This window comes from Aythya fuligula, chromosome 4 (assembly GCF_009819795.1).
Source record: "Aythya fuligula isolate bAytFul2 chromosome 4, bAytFul2.pri, whole genome shotgun sequence".
In the NCBI taxonomy this organism is placed as follows: Eukaryota; Metazoa; Chordata; class Aves; order Anseriformes; family Anatidae; genus Aythya; species Aythya fuligula.
In genome coordinates, this window is record NC_045562.1 from 70,546,578 (window position 1) to 70,563,977 (window position 17,400).

Consider the following 17,400-nt stretch of genomic DNA (forward strand, 5'->3'; position numbering starts at 1 on the left):
TATTCCCTCCCTCGCTGCAGATGCTGAAGGATGGCAAAAACATCACTGGTGAGCAGCCGGGTGTGCAGCCTGTCCTCCTGCAAAATGTGGCACTCGAGCACAAGAAGAGCCAAAAATTCCTGAGAAGAGCTATGACAGGTCAAACAAACAAATAGCAATAACCACACAGAAAGCGTAACCTTGGTGTTTGAGGTTTAACAGTTTAATTTATAGCTGAATGTGTCCGTGACCCAGGTTTTGCCTAGAACAAGGGTAAAACGTATCCAAATCATTCCTGGCAGAGGGACAAGAGATGCACTTGGGTGCAGAGGGTACTGAGGGTGTCAGGTGGTCAAATTCCTTTCTGATGCAATTCCACTGATCTACCCCCAAAAAAACACTGCCCTTTGGTCTGTTTATCATGGCAAGGTTTCAAGGGCCCATCACAAAATTATCTGTAATTTCTCTGTAATTACCCAAGGATGGAGTGCCCAGGGAATAATCTCTGTTTTCTGAAGGTCGCAGAGACACGTTTTGAAAATGGGCACGATTACAGCTTCTCAGACACCTCCCTGCACACTCCCAAAACCATCCCAGAGGCAAAGGGCTTGTGGAGTCCCCACAGATGATGCCAAAAGATCCACTAATGTGTGTGGGAGACGGCTCAGATCTCAGGAGCACATGGCTCACATCGGCACCGGAGCAGCACACCCAGCACCTCGCTGCAGTTTCAAGCCAGAGGCACAGATCAGCTCCTCACAATTCACCCACAATAAATAGTATTCACTTCCCACAAGTAGAGGCTGCTGCATCTTCCAAACCTCCTTGAAGGAAAGGGATTAAGGAAACCACACTCAAACCAAAGCGGCTGAGAGACCCTGGCTGGAACAAGCTGCTCTGCGCTGAATTTCCCCAACTTTCTCTTGGGTTGGAGCATTTCTCCTGCCAAAGCACACATGAAGGCTACCAGGAGAAGCTGAAGTGGGCTCGCAGTTGTCAAGAGACACTGCAAACACAGCACAAACACTGGGCTTCTCCTCTGCCACAAGATTCCTGGGATTGCTCTGGAGAGAGGAGCAGGCAGGTCTGGGAATCCCACCCATGTCTGCAGTGGGTCCAGCTCCCTTCCCAAAATCCCTGCCAGCAAATGAGGAGGACTGCCACCAGCTCTTCTCTCTCCTGCCAGCTGCATGTTCAATGCAGGTGAGACGGAGACCCTTGGTTACTTCAGCAGATAGGTCATTATAATTTATTCTAGCTGAAAAAAAAAATCAATATGCCAACCCATATGGCTTCTCTTTAAGAGGCGAAACACCTAATACGGGACTTACGAAAACTCAACTGAGAATCTGGTGGTGGTGTTTTTTTCCAAATCAAAATGATTTTGTGATGGAGGATTCAATCCCAAATGTTTCAAAGGCCTGTGTTGCCAGTCAAGCAGAAAACTAAATCAACTCAACAGCTGTAGTGACTTGACAACATTTTTCAGGGAAACAATGAACTGGAAGTAAAACAAAAATGGTAATAAAAGTCCTATTTGGACTCCTATTTTGGAATCCCAAAGTCATTTGGATTGTGTGATGAACTCAGATTTAATGAGTTGGTTGGCATAAAGAGATCAGAAGACCATTCAAATTCTGCATTTCTTGCCCTATAAGCTTTGTAGTGTGTCTGTAAGAAAACTGTATACATAAGCAGGAACACGTGTATGTGTATCAACATGAATGGAAAGAAGAAAAAAAGAAAGACATCAACTGCCTTTGTCGCACTGGATCATTGCAATGGAAAATAAAGCTATTTGGTTCCTTTTAATTTACATAAAACATTTTCTGTACAGGGCTGTTTATAATTTAGCTCGTGATTAAACAAGAGCATTGTTCTTACTGCTTGTCTCCCTATTGTTCTGCCACTTGCCGTAATTTAAAGCAACGCAAGAGAAATCACAGACAGATGCATTGTGCAGAGGACAGATGTGTTGACCCACAGGGTGCTTTAACAGCTAAGCTTGTAAGAACAATGTTCATGTTCTTCGCTTTTTCTGAACTTGAAAAGAAAGTTCTCTTTACAACACTAATTTGAGAGCTGCAAAATACATTATGAGAGTAGAAAGTGAAGGGATAAATTCTCTGGTATCTGATTTCTTTCACTGCTTGGAGGGGCTTTACTTCTCCCCTCTTTTCCTTGGCTTCAGTGAGAGCAGCAGGTTCCACCTCGTCAGCGAGACCAGAGTAAAACTGACATTTTATGAGTGGAACCAGTCCAAGACTGGTGGCTTATGCTCTTAACATCCTGACATCTCAACCTCCGAGAGCAGCAGCGGCGCTGCTTCCAGTGGCTGCAGAACACCTTAAAAAGCAGCACAAACTGACAATGAAAATAAACTACGGTTGCTGCACTGCTGGAGTCTGGCAGCCCTTAACAAATAAAGCGGCGTCTGGGTGTTAAAATACATAAATCTGTCATCATTACCAGGCTAAGGGGTCGTCATCCTATTCACAAAATAAAAGAACTGTGCATAATCAGTAGGGCAGGGAGTTCAGAACAAAGTACGCCTTTTACAAACTCTCAACTGCTGATAGATGGATGTTTGCAAGGGACTTAATGTCTTTAACAGGGTACATTCAAGAAGGAGTGTAGGTTTCAGAACTCCTGGGATTAGTGTTTTTTTTTTCTCTTCTTTTCCAAATTTATTGCCAGAAGTGTATAATGTAAACACGTGGGTCTTCTAACTGTGAAACCCACGTTATTATAAAGTACGAAGAATTAAAGCATTCTAGCACAATGATATTATTCATCAAGCACAACATAGAATATGTTCTCTCACCAAAAAAAAAAAAAAAAAAAAGATTTAAAAATAGGTTTATACACAAACTGCCAGAAGGTTTTCTTTTCTTTTTCTTCATCTTTTTCTTCATGTAGATGCCAAAGACAGCACAGGAAAGGTAGAGAACCAGATCCTACAGGAATGTAAAAATACACCTCCTCTACAGGCATACATTTTAACAGGCAAAGTATCTACATGTATAGATCAAGAAGCAGCATGTGAGCAATCAATGGTGTGTGTGTGCATGCATTTACACATAAAGAGGGAGTCTCCAAAATCAACAGTCAAGTCACACCTTATAAACTTGCCCAATTTCTGCTGTTCCTTCTATAATAAATATTACGCACTGTGCCTTAATTTACAAGTGTGCTTTTGGTACATTTCTCTGTTAACTGATATTAAAGGACTGAAATTTGGCTATAAACCATTATCTGTGGTATTTACTGGGCAAACTGAGGACAGCAGAGCTGTATGACACCCCGCGAGCAAATGGGGCACAGCGCTCTTTGGCAGGGACCTCCTGGAGACACTGTGCCCAAAAAGCTCGACCAGCTTCAGTGGTCCACTGTGCTCAGTGTGGCCATGTGAAATCCAGCCTGGGGCAAGAAGAAGGAAAACAGGTGCCAAGGAAACACTGGCAAGAAAATGGAAGGAGAGTTATAGAAAATTTAACAGAAAGATCCTGCTGCTGGGGTTTGATGGTCATGTGGGATGGTAGGTGAGATGGCAGGTATCTCAGAACTGTTGATGACCACTCTGTCTGTCAAGCCTGTATTTAGCCTGATTGCCTCTCATTTCTTGGGGCACCCCTAATTAATTAAAAGACCCTCAACTAAAGATCTGCAGTCACAGCAGACTTTGGCTGGTAATTTAGACCACCTTTTGCAGGCCTGCTCTCTACACACATTCACATCACCTCCTCGGACCTGAGACTGCTGTGGCTTTTGGACCAGCAGATGTGGACAGATCAGCAGCTGTGCACATCACCATTGCTCTGGCAACACGGGCTGAAATTCTGCCCATTAGCTCTATGGAAAATTATAACAAAGACAGTTCTGATTAATAAAATCAGAGGCAAAAGCTGTTTTCAGCCTCAGACTTACTGACCAAAAAAATCCAACACATATGCCACAACCTCGTTGGGATCAGAGGCGGATTCTATTAATATCATTTAACAGAAGGAAGCCATAAACTGCTCACATCAAACATACTTTTTTATGTCAGCCCGCCTGCCATTGTGTATTGCTTTCGTTCCCAAACAATATTTGTGTGGCAAGCAGAGCTGCAGCTTGATACTTGCACGGGTGTAGCAGCAGCTACACACTCCAAAGCATCTGCAAAGGACTGTGGGCTAACTGCATCCATATGTCCTGCACGCCTCAGATTTACACTGCCTGCAGCTCTGGTCTGCCACAGTCTACCACAGGATGGAGTATGGGGGGAAATTATATATACATACATATATGTATGAATTTCATGCTTACATTCGTGGAAAAAAATCTTTTCATTTCCTTTAAATTGTGAACAGGTGTTGTCACCTTCTTAACTTGACTTCTATGTTACAGCTTCACAAAGGGAAAAAGAAATCTACCCGAAACAGTGAGGCTTTTGTTAGCCAGAACATGATGTATTGATAAGCATACTGTAAAGTTTGTTATAAAATCAAATGAAACTAATAAAACCCAACAAAGATCTTGTAAAATCTGTGGACATTATACTGCATTAGCGCTGAGTTACGTTATAGATCTGGACATGGAAGAAACAAGACAGCTGCCCGGTTCTGATGTTTTTCAGCCTTTCACACCCGTTCACTGAGAGCCATTGGTTAAAACTCTTGATGATACGTTTTTGATCAGTCATTTCCAGGATGATAACAGCTAACACTGGCATTCACATCATCACCTCTTTCTGGAGAAAGATTTTTCAAGAACAAGTTATTACGGGCTGCAGTGACCTCAATCTAAGTGTAGAACTCATCAAAATGACTAAAATTAATGAAAATGTTTATTTTTCCAGCCATCCAGAAATAGTCATCCTTTAATTTTAGAGTTTTTCTCTCTCCTCCTTTCCTCTCCCAGGACAGTGGACACTTTCCAGGACTAAACGTGCTGCACATTGGGACAGGGAGCTTGTTAAACTCTAAGTGGGATTCCTCAAACGAGGAGGAAATGAAGCACCACTGAAATTCAGGGGATGGGAACACCTAAGTGCTTTTAGATGACTTTTAACATCCAGAGCTGTGTGCTTGTGCTGTCCCCGCACAACACCAGGCTTGGTCAGGGTGTGTGTCTTCACGCCTCAGCTAATAAACACTCGGAAGGAAGAGCCCTCGCTTGGGTGAGACAACCATTAGTCAACCATGAGTCACTTCCACTGGAAAAGGAGCTTCACTTCCAACCGAAAACTTTTTAGCTACGAATTTGCACCGAAACATGAAAATACTCATGTTTTACGTGCCGAACATTTCATACTCCTCTAGTCAATGGGTCACCCAGCACCACAACCTGCATCTGCACTGCGGGCCTGCCGTGCCCCCGCACCGCGCGCTGGCCAGAAGGCCTCGTGCAGTCACTGCGACTGGTAGGCCTCAAGTAGTAAATTAAGGCTCCCCTTTTCTCCTCGGCTCCCAAAGGCCAAAAACAATCTGAGCTTTAATTAGCAACATAACCATTACTAAGCATCAGCGACTATGGCCAGATCCTCATCTGGTGTTAATCAGGCTGCGTATGCACAGGAGGCCACCAACGTAGATCCAGCTGCCGGATTGGGGCCTTAACAAATTAAACATGAGAACTTTGTTACTGTTTATTGTCACAAGGAATTCTTCATTTCCATATAACAACTGACTAATCATCATTAGTCATGATTATATGCCCTGTGATTGTGTTAACGGTCCCACGCTGGATGGGCTGCCTTTCACACTTGGTGCTAAGGTAAATGTGCTAAAGCAGGATTGCTCGCTCCATACCATGCCTAGCTCAAACCACCTTGTTCTCAAATGCAAATACTGCACTTTTTTTTTTTTTTTTTTAAGTGTTGACTCATTTCAGTTTTTGCTTAGCATTAGCAGTCCCTCAGTGCACACATTGCTGACTCAATGTTGATTCACATCTTCTTGCTGAGCACATTTCTCTCTGGTCCCTGGAGTTTATTAAGACGCCAAAATCCAAACATAAATGAATTTGTCATGCTTTTCCAAGATGGCTGGTGGCACCTGACTCTAGGCTACAAATGTTTTCTCAGCTTTTGCAGTATAAATGAGTTCTGAGACACGGATTGATGACTTCATTGGAGAGCTGTAATGCAAACCATATTTTACTGTACTTGACTTTTTTTTCACTCAGTATTTTCTACTACTATGAGCAGGAAAAAAAAGCACATTAGAATAAATATTCCTTCAGACATTGCCATGAGTTTTTTCAGGATACTTACGCTGACTGTTAAGAAAAAGGTTATTTTAATGCAAATTTTTCACACATGCCTGTTATCCAAGAGAGCTGTCTCTGGACAAGTTGTAAAAAGCATAAAATAGCAGCTGGCTCAGCAGGAAAAAGCTACTTTAAAGATAAATCTTCTGATGTCAGGGAAGATTCTCACGGCAATCAACTGCAGCAGACAGACAGCAGACATTTAAGAATAAATTTGATTTGTTTGAAAACAAGATGTAGTTCAATTTCTGAACAACCCATGTGAGTGTGGTTCAGGACAAGCTGCTCTGCCTCCTGCTCTATGCATCAGGATTTTACTGATGGCTTGGCCACTCAGAGGGCCAGGCAGCAGAAAAAGAGGTATGAACTGAATGGTGATGGATTTTTCCCCCAAATCTTCCTCCAAATAAACCCAGAAAAGAGAAAAAGCAAATGTGACAGTCAGAGATACAGGACAGAAAGAAAAACACTGGAGCAGCTGTTCCTTGAACTTAAGTGTTGATCTTCTGGGATGGTGTGCTGAGATGATCTCAAGCAGTCTACAAACATCAAGTGAAGCAAGAAACCTACAGAGCAGAGACAATCCCAACTCTGCTCTTGCTACTGCTTCCTATTTCCTTTGCTACAGAAGGTAATAAGAAACATGCATGCAGATGCAAAAATAAATAAAGTCTGATCTTTCATCACTTGGTTTAGCAGTTGATGCAAGATGAAGTATTTACTGGTAGCACCTGTAGCAATAGCCCTGTGTGTTGCAACGCTGGCACACCTCGCACGATTTCACCCAGAACATTTCTGCAAGTGAAAAACCTTCTGTGTTGTGTATTAGTGAAAGAGGTTATTATGCCACAGCATAAATAGTCCTTCCTTGCTAATAGTCCTTCCTACAGCTGTTCATCGACGAATTTCCCTTCAGAAAATGGCCAGACTTCTGGAACAAGTGATACTGTTATTGCAGAAAGGGATGGTGGTGGAGGTTGTCCAGCACTTCCTTGGTTTGGGTTATTTATAAGTTTCACCTACTTGGGTTAAGACTCCCCAGGGAGGTCCTGGTGGTTGCAGCATTCAATGTCTCCATCTGCCTCCAGCACCCACATGTCTGGGCACTGATGGGGGGAAAGCCACCTGAGTTGGCTGGCAAAGCATGGGACCCAGCAGATGACACACACATGGCATTGGGACAAAACATGCCCCATTCAGTGTACAAGGTGGACAGTTTTCAAATAACGAGGAGACATTCAACACTCTGCTTCTTCCTTAGGCTTCCCTTTATAGCATATTGCCAAGGAACTTGTATTGTGCAGTAAAGAAACTGCATGTTTCAACCAAGCATCTAAAAACAAAATAAAGCTACTTTTCACACCTGGAGATTACAAACCAGCTCTTCTGAATTGATTCAGCTGGAAGAAAAAAAACAACGAAACAACCACCCTTCAGTGGACAATCAAAGGTAAGATTTCATGGGCATCATTGTACAAGCAACTTTTTGGGGGACGTACAACACATTTCTTTTGATGAGCCTGCAGATAATTCTCTGCAATAAGGAACTATTGTACTTAATAACTGTAATGCAGATTTAATACTGATTAAAGAGGAGTTCCTTTTCCAGCATCTGTAAATCTGTCTGCAGTTTAATTGGCATCCCAAATTTTGTGGTAAGCCACAAAAACTATTAAGGCTGGCTAGGAGAGGAAATTGTAGTTTTGACTTATATTGGTTATCTGCTTTTACTGGCTTACATTTCACGCAGGGGTGCATTAGAGCAGGATTCCTTGGATCTTTGGGATCTGGGTCCTGCTGTCTGAGAGGATGGAGAAAAAAGCAGTGCAGAAATCAATTGGTACCATCTGGGTTGGCAAAACCTTTGTCTGAGAAGGAAGATAAAAACCCCAAAATAAGAGAGGACTCCCTTCCAACAGAGCAGCAGGAAGATGATAAATTAGGAAGAAAAGACTTTACGAAGAGTTGTGGAGGAGGAATAGGGTGAGACTTAAGAAGCTTAGTCTCAACTCTGAGCCACAGCTCATATTTTCTGTGGTCTTGGATTAATCACTCGATCTCTCTTTGCCTTAGTTACCATCTGTAAAATCCCCGTAATCCGTCTCATCCACACTTGCAGACTGAACGTCTTCCAGCCAAACATCATGTAGGTATGTCTACCAGATGGGTAAAGGCCGACCCAAGTTTGCTCTGCTCATGCGCTGAGCTGGCTGGTTGCAAGCAAGATTTGGCACGGAAGCCACAAAGAGGCATTAGCAGAGGCTTAAACACAAATTATTACATCTCACAGAGACCAGACATAGACAGAGGAGCTCCCCTCTGCCACATCTGCTGGCACCCATTGATATTGGTGGATCCACTGACCTATATATGTTGGTTTTTTTATGTCTCAGATTTTTGTTGTCTCTCTGTAGTACTTTAATAGAATATAAAGACTAATATGAGTTTAGATTAATAGGAGTTATACTGCACTGAATGCAGGCAGAGAGGTTTAATGCTGCTGAATTTTAATCTCTGCTCTCTGTAGAGCCTTGGTTAAACCTTCACCATATCCTGCTACAGTTTACATATAATTTAAGGGTGATAGTTCCTCATTTGCCAGTGGTGTGGCAGAGCTCAGTTCACAGCATGTAGCCTAACAACAAAACCTTTCAATAAGCTACTGTATGGATAACAGATATTACTGCTTAAACTCCCAGAATGTTCTCATGCCAAACTAGATTTTATTTTTTCAAGTCCCAGTGTTTAATGAATCATCTGATTCTACTCTGGATTTAATATCTTAACCACCTTGCCGGAGTCTGACACCTGCGTGGTTTATACTTGTTAGGTGTCGGCAGTAAAGCAGAATAAGAGGGCTTTTTCTCCTTTGAAGGAGTGGGAGAATGAGAGGCCATATGGTTCAAAAGGCTACTGTGCCTAATGAAGTTTGTGCTTTCCGGAGCACAAAAAAAACAGTTCCATCAATTTGATCTTCATCCTCAAAACCGACATGCGGTTGGTTTTAAAACACTGCCTCCTTCTCAAAAACCAACAAAGGACCTTTCTTGACCGAAAGCATTTTCACCAAGACGAACGCGAGCATCTGGTCAATGCATTAAATGCTTGGACTCTTTGAAAGAATAAAGTCGTCCATACCTTGTGTTTACTTGCAGACCTTGGAAAGAAAGACACTAGGGGAACATTTGTTTTCAGGGGAAATACTTCTAATGAAAAGAAATCTTTTTGAAAAATTACGCGAACACATCTGTACCAGTGAAGACAAGGGACAGAAGTAATCCATCAAAAATGCTCCAAGCAACAAGAACCACACTGCGAGACAAGGCAGCGAGGTGCAAAAAGGGTAAGAAATAATGTCTTTAGCCAGCATTACAATAAGGACGCGTGGAGACGAACGATAACTCAGCCCATACGTCTGCCACACATTTAGTTTAAAGTTAGCCTTTTCTTGGCAGTTGGTGATCGATATTTATTTGCATAGGGCTCAATCTCACACCCACAGAGGCTGGTGGGAGCTTACCATTTCCTTCCATAGCTTCCTGATGAGGCTCCAAATAACCAGTGTTTGTGCTCAGGGCTTTTCAGTGCCAAATATAATGAACGCTATTGTTCTTGACACAATTTAATTTGATAATCCAATTTCCCTGAGCAACTGAACTGCAGTTTTTGCCTCAGTCTTTCCTGAATGCTAGTCAGCTTTTACCCTGCGCCTCCCTGCTTTGCTCTCTCATTTGTTTCTGTCGTGCTCCCAAGAACAGTCAGGGCCTTTTTTGACTCACAATTGCTGTGATGCCACTTTGCCTTGGAGTAACAACAGCTAGTTTGGACCCTGAGCCTAACAGAAGACACAGGATGACATGGATTAAGGACTCTGGCTACCTCTGTGTACAGCAAAATCTTAAGCATGGCTGAAACAGCTCCTGTAGCATTCCCTTCTCCACACCAAACAGTCTAGAAGCCATGCCCAAAGGGAGTCTGCACAGACATCAGTTTTCATAGACTATTTCCACTTCACCATTTCTGCACAGCGGAGCAAAGAAGGAAGAATGAACACGGGAAGGAAGGAAGTGTATGAGGAAAACCACACCACAAATGGCATGTAAGCTACAAGCTGGCTTTGGCAGCTTTATATCACTGATGCTCCAGGAGCTGTAAAGCAAGAGGGTTCCCTCACCTAGGCATCTCTTTCCTGATAAGACATTTACGTTCTGGTCTCTCTCTCATACTGGCTCTGCAGCAAAGTGCATTCTCCAAGAATCACCCTGTTATCGGGTGATAATCCTCCATCAAGCAGTGCCAAGTGTTTGCTACATGCTCTGAGTCCACAGCAGCCCTCCTACTGTGAAGGGGAAGAAGAAGTAGAAAAAAAAAAAACAGGCCAAGTGCCAACCAGCAGGCAGCTGGATGCAGCCCTAAACTGCGTCCTCACTTTTACTCTGTGAGCAGAAATGGGACTTTGTTGGTCAGATCCTGGGGTGCTGACTGGACAATAGCATGAGCAATATACCTGACTTCCCCCCTCTTTGTACCCTTTCCCTTTGCTCCAGCATCCTCCAGCATGTCAAATTTCATCCTGCCCATTCCCAAGTCTTTCCCCTCACACAGACAAAGAGCAACAAACACATTTCTGTGGCAGCCACAGCAGAGGAATCTCCGATTATCCAGAGAATTTTCTTTGGGGGACTTTAGGAACACTTAGCTATGCAGTTCACCCCATAATCTCATCACCAGGCAAAGGAAGTCCTTGGAGGCCAGTCAAAAGCACAACTGGAGAACGCAATCACCAAGTTGGCATCCAAAACTTTTAATCTTGTCTCCATCAAGTGCTTTTCTCAGCAGCTGAGCATCCCCGAGTAACCTACCGGCTCTGAACCTTGCTTCAACCTAAATATTACTGTTCCTGAAGATACCATGTTTTGCAAAAGCTCAGTACATGCTGAGCTGTACCAGCTGTACCTTTTTTTTATGGGTACCTTAACATTTGTTTTGAGAACTATCCTGTTCCAACGGCAAACATAAAGATCAGCGTGACCTCTCCTTATCACACAGCCTTTCCTGTGTGGAATTCACTGTGATCTGGACCCCAGTGGCTATTGCATCATTTCTGTTTATTTGTAACCTTTGGCACCGCGCAATCTTATCTGCCTGCAGCCGGCTGCAGCCGAAGATGTGCAGCACCACCACCAGCTCTGGCAGTCCTCAAATACTAGAAAGGGCCAGCTAAGAGCGGAGGTCAGTAAATAATTAGCAGAGCAAACCTGCAGTCACTGAGAGCTACGCAGAAATCAGCTAGCCCTCTCCTCCCTCCGGAGCAGGTGAGGCTGGGCATTCCTCCAACCCTACTCACCGATCACGATGAGGGTGTAGTTCACATTGGTGCTGCCGAAGCCATTTGTGGCTTTGCAAATGTAGGTTCCCGCGTCCTCGCTCTCCACCTCCTTGATTTTCAGCCCCTGCTGAAGGATTCGGAACCTCGTCCAGCCGCTGTGGATCGTGCGCCCGTCCTTCATCCACATGGTGAGAGGCGGAGGGTCGCCCTCCACCGGGCACAGGAGCTTGATGGTCCTCCCTAGCCTCACGGACTGGCGGTGGATCACTTTATCGGCAATCCTTGGGGGGCCTAAGAAAGAACAGAGAGAGGAAGAGTCGTTAGCATTTTTGCTAATGATATGGCATTGATTTAAAGACCAATCATCAGTCAAGCCACTGCACATTGGCTGCTGCACAGAGATACAGGGGTAACAGGTGGCAGGGACTGTTGCAGGTTGTAGAAACAGGGACACAGGTTGTAGGAGATTTTTGGTGCTTCCCAAAAATCTCTTACAAAGCCAAAAATGCAGGTGATTACAGAGGGATACATCAACAGAGATACTGGTTTGTGTGAGACCTGGGGCTACAGCTTTCCCAGCGGCAGCAGCTCACGCTAATCCACAGCTCTCACCCACCAGCCTGGTTCTGATCCTCCTTTCCTTTCCCAAAACACCCACGTTTTCCTACAGTAAGAAGGAATCCTGTACACAAACTGTATTGGGTAAAACAACTGGAGTGATTTTAAACTTAACACCGATCCTAAAGGATAACAGTTGTAACAGTGCAGGTACTTAAAACAAAACACTGCCTCCCCCCCTCAAAAAAAAAAAAGAAAAAGTTATAATCCTTTCATGTAGTATGTACAGTAACTCCCTTTAATAGTCACCAGATGGGCTCTATCTGAGACCCATAAGCCTGCAGTTGTCGGACATAAAGTGTTCATTGGGTAACGCTTCACCGAAGGGCACAGCATAGCTGCTAGCATTGCTTATAGTCCAAATGAGGATATTTTGATAAATTGCCTCGGCAGCCCTGCTGACTCGGCCTAACGGCCGAATGTTTGCTCTTTGCAAAAGGTGATCATTTCATGCAAAACAGAGCGTCCCTGGAATGCCATGGAGTGAACCTGCTGTTTGCCGTGAGGTAACAGGACACACTTGGACAAGCCAACACACACACACAAAAAAATAAAGAAGTGATAAAAACAGCAGGAATAGTCCCGTAGCTGAATTCAACCTGAAAATGTCCTCCCAAGGCTCCAAAAAGTTGAAGCAGAGTCTCTTCTTCCTGCATCTGCATTTTCCTTAATCAGTCCATTGCACAAGTTCCCCACTCGGACTGCAATAGCAGTGCTTTTCCCAGAACACCATCTTAATGGGTGTGATAATGAGGGCCCTGCTCTTGCATAAGGACAAAATGTTTTGCTAAGGATTGCTGATGCTAAGTTGCACCCAAACCCACAAGATGTTTGTGGGATTTGAAACCGCTCCTTCGTGTTTTATTTCTATTTCTAGTGTTTTGCAGGACAGGACCCACACGGAATATTCTACAAAGCTCATATTTGCGCTTATGACTAATTCCCATTATTTCAGTGTCTGCCTGAATTTTCTCCAGCGTGACTAAGGCAGCACGTACGGTCCAGCTCACAGATGACTGCAGAGCTGCTGTCGCAGTTGCTCGTGTTGAATAGCACCCATGGATTTCGCAGCTTTGCTGGTGAGCAAAAGTGCTGCTCAAGCTGAGGAAAGAGTCATGAACTAGCTCGAAACCCATTCATTAGTTTAACTAAGAGGCTGATTAAGGCAACAGGGCTTAGTTTAGACACACACACATTCTAGTGAGCTGCTGAAGTCCCAACATGGGGATCTCGAAAGCAATTATTCTGAAATAGTCAGTCCCAAGGAAAGATCACACCCATTCCAGCACACCTTCTGCTGGCACCCATGGGGCACAGTCTCAGAGGTGGTGGTGCCCTCCCATACTCCAAGGGAACTGGCACAACACCAAGAGAAACCCTGCCCAGCCAGGGCTTTCTAAGCATGGGAAATCACGCTCCTGATACCAGTGTAGTGTGGGAGATCTCCAAGCAGCTCTGTGGATGGAGGAGATAATCCCGAAATCCTTTGAATGCTGATCTGACACAAGCCCTGCTGCCGAATCTTTTAAAGAGGAGATCCACTCATCAGGAGGGATTGTGTCTGCTGGCTTTGATGAAGCGGAGTTCAGTGATGCTGGATGAGGATTCAGCCCAAATGCTGCTACATTTCCTCACCTGGTGCAGCATCTTACTCAATGTAAAGCAGCCGAAGTGTCCAAACAAGTCCAAGCTTTGCTGAAATTCTGGGTCGTCCCCTGGAAAGGTCCTTTCTGACTTAGAGCCCTACCAAAGCAAGTCACGCCTTACGAGCAGCTTCCTTACAATCTACTTGCAAGCCAGGATACTGCCCTGTGCACATTCAAACTGCAAAAGCAGACCTATAATTAGTGCCACGGAAAAATGCTTGGTGCGGGGCGAGCAGGGACAGCGTGGAGAGAGCGCCCTCCTCCCAGCCCGGGAACTTGCCGCAGCTCCTTGAAAACCCCTTTCCTTCCGACATTCAGGTTGACTCCTGCTGAATTTTGAGACCTGGAGGAATCGGATAGTTTCCCAGTCACGTCATGAGCCCCGTTGGGGCGGGCTGCACAAGCGGCTCTCCCCATGGCACCGGAGTCGCCTCTGGATCTGTCACATGGTTGGGTCAGCGATAAGCTTGGTCCTCCTAAATGCCATTTTCCTTTGATTGACCTTTCATTCTGAGGAATTGCTGGATCGCTCTCTGTCACAGGATCTACTCGCAGACCTCCATGACATTTAGGAAAGGGTGCGTTTCTCAGAGCCTTTCTGCCTCAAAAGACAAACGCCTGCGGGGTCCTCCGCAGCCCCTTCCCCCTTCGCTAGCCCCTCTGGTGCCTTGCTCAGGATGAAGAATAAAAAATTCTCCACACATTTTTTCCTGCTGGGAACTTTTCAGAATTTTCTGCGCTTTCCAATACAGTGCAAGCCCAGGACGTAGATGCTAAAACCTCACTTCTGCTCACCGGCGCTGTAAATATTCCTATTTTATTACCCATTATCCCTGTATCAGTAACTTTCCATGTCAGCACTACCCTCTGTCTGCAATCAGTGCCTTCGCACGTGCCAGAGGCTTCAGGGCCCCTGGCAAGCCCACGATAGCCAGACCTCCTGGAGGTGGTTCCAGCAGAATCAAATGTTGATACCATCACGGTCTCTATGTCTCTCTTTCTAATGCACAGGCATCTCCTGGGTCCTATTTCACTACATATCTGTGCAGCCCTGCCTTGGGACTGCACCAGGGACGGATGAAAGCTTTTCAAGTCAAGACACCCTCTGGCACACCTCGCCGCTCTTTGCTGGCAGTATTTCGAGGGAAAGGGAAGTGTATTTTGCAGAAAGGCTCCTCTGCAGCACCCCCTGTGCTGTATGACGTCCCGTGGAAATCCCTCAGCATGCAGGCAGAAAAGTTTGCCCCCTCTGAGTCTGTGCATTACACTGCCCGGATCCTCCTTGAGCCTAATTTCTGGGGTTGCTCTATGGCAGCTCCACCTTCTGCTAAATGAAGTGGGTAAAAAGATGTAGCAGGAAGATGCTGAGCCCCGCACCACGGGCCCTGAAGGGAGCTCCCCACCTGGCAGAGCTGCCCCATGACGTGCCAGGGGGTTGCCAATAGCTGCCAGCTCTCCCGTGGCGTTGATTTGGGGACATCCCTCGGAGGCTGCCTCGTGCGGGGCTGGGACACACGTGTGCTCACAGCTGAGCGCGGTGGCATGGCAGCAGAGCCCAGGGAGCAGCTCGGGGCCTTCCAGGCTGGATGCATTTCTACAGCTGCTCTGAGAGGCCAAGTCCCAGGAAAGCACCTGCTGCTTCACCTACAGCTGCCAGCGAGGTAAAAACTGGCTGAGCCCCGGGTGCTGTCGACTTCCCATCCCTTTTTGCTGCTGGTTTCTGCCCCGCACTCAAAAGCTGACTTACAAAGAGGAGGCAATTACCCCTCAGGCAGCCAGGGTCACAGTTTCAGCCGTCCTAGACCCCAGATTTGGATTGTACAGAAGCAGAGGTGTATTTTGGGATTGATCCCCTATCGCTACATGCAGTAGTGCTGGTTCCACCTTGTTTGTGGGTTGTGCATTAGGGCACAACAAGGGCTGGATAGCAACGTTGTAAGGGGGGACTGTTTCAAAACCTGAAATCATGTTGTTAAACCATATTATTAAAATCTGCAATGCAGACATCTACAACACAGATTTTTTAATGCCAATATATACATTTTTTTCTAGTTCAGTCCCTCCATCCCTACTCCTAGCTATTTGGGGGATCCAATTGCCATGTCCCAGGGCCCACAGGTAAAGGCACAGCACGGGGTCCCTTCAAGACAGAGCAGAAGAGAGCAGTGCTTGTGGGTCCTGGTTGGAAAACCTGGGAAAAGAGTTCCTACTCCATACCCCCCTCACTTCTTAGCCACTGGGCAGTGCTTTTTGAAAAATCTGCTTGTGTAAGCGCTGAGAATCTGCAACCTCTGATGCTCCTGGAGACAGAGAGAACTTCAGGCAGCATTTTGCCATGGGATATGGGAGAAGAGGCCACAACCAAGCCCCCAGGTAGGTATTTCACTAAAATCGCGGGTACAGATTTTTGTACATTTTTATAGTCGGCAGGGAGAGAAAACAACCCCCGTTTCTTGTTCGTTGCAATTTTCCATTATGCAGAGGCAGCTTGCTATGGCTCCAGGGCGCCGCTGAGAAACACCCTCTAAGCCAAGCCCCACTGGAGAGGGCGAGCTGACTTCAGAGCCTGCGAGAACAGAAGGAGCTAGTGCAATAAATTAAGCCCTACCTCGACACAAACCCAGCAGGGGCTGGTTTCCTTCAGTCCCCCTTGTCCTCACCCCAGCAGTTCGGCAGAATCATTTCTTAATATTTTGGCTGAGGGGGAAGGGTGGGGTTTGACATCCGTGGATGTGACTTGGGAAGAAGTGACAGGAATGCAGCTGCCTCCCCCCGCGCCTGGTTGTTATTCTTTCTCCAAATACAACCTAAATATAACTTTGCCCCATACCATTCAAATCATTTTAGTTACTAGAAGGGATCATGCCTGGAGTTCCAAGGGCCAGGGTGCAATCAGGCTTAAAATATAATTTAAACAATCCAGATCCTACATTTTCCACCAAGTTGTTTTCCTGCTTTTAGTTTCCCCATCTGCAAATGCATATAACTACACCCAGAAAGAAACCAACAACCCCAGCCAGATGCCAAGTTTTCTGTTCAGGATCATATAAGCTCAGTCAAACATTAACAAGGAAATGCTGTGATCACCTCATTTGTTTTAAATATTTCTGCTCATATACATGCAGACAAGTGTGCAGATTTATTTGCCTCATTTACGAATACAAGCAACTGGAATCTCCATTCTGTTCCATTATATAAAAGACAGATCCTACACCTGTCTTACTGAACAGCTGGGCAATTTTCAATTTATATCCTGCGATTCTGCTAGCCACTATCCTATACCATGGAAAAGCCCCACTTGCTGCTCTGCTGCTGACGCTGCTGTCCAAGCATTCCTGCTCTTCCTCCCCCCAGTGCCTTGGAGGGGTTGGTGGTTCCCACTTCTCAGCAAAAGGGGCTGCGTAAAACCCAAAAGAGCCTCTCTGCTTTAGCATGTAGCTATTTCCGGGAAGCAGCAAAAACAATTTCTAGAAGTGTATTTAAAACACAACGGTGGAATAGACCGGAGCTTCCTGTCCACATTTCTCACAGTCAAAAACACACACACATGTAATTATATTTTCCTGGACTGCATCG

At 45.3% G+C, this 17,400-nt stretch overlaps 1 long non-coding RNA gene across 1 annotated transcript; it reads right to left on the bottom strand.

Moving 5' to 3' along the window:
• Positions 1 to 3,120: 3,120 nt before the first annotated feature.
• LOC116489031 lies at positions 3,121 to 11,800 on the bottom strand. The gene is made up of 4 exons (XR_004253238.1): positions 11,575 to 11,800; positions 10,367 to 10,371; positions 10,060 to 10,066; positions 3,121 to 3,130 (listed from the first exon to the last, which is right to left on the bottom strand). It is a non-coding gene; the product is annotated as an uncharacterized LOC116489031 (long non-coding RNA).
• Positions 11,801 to 17,400: the final 5,600 nt, after the last annotated feature.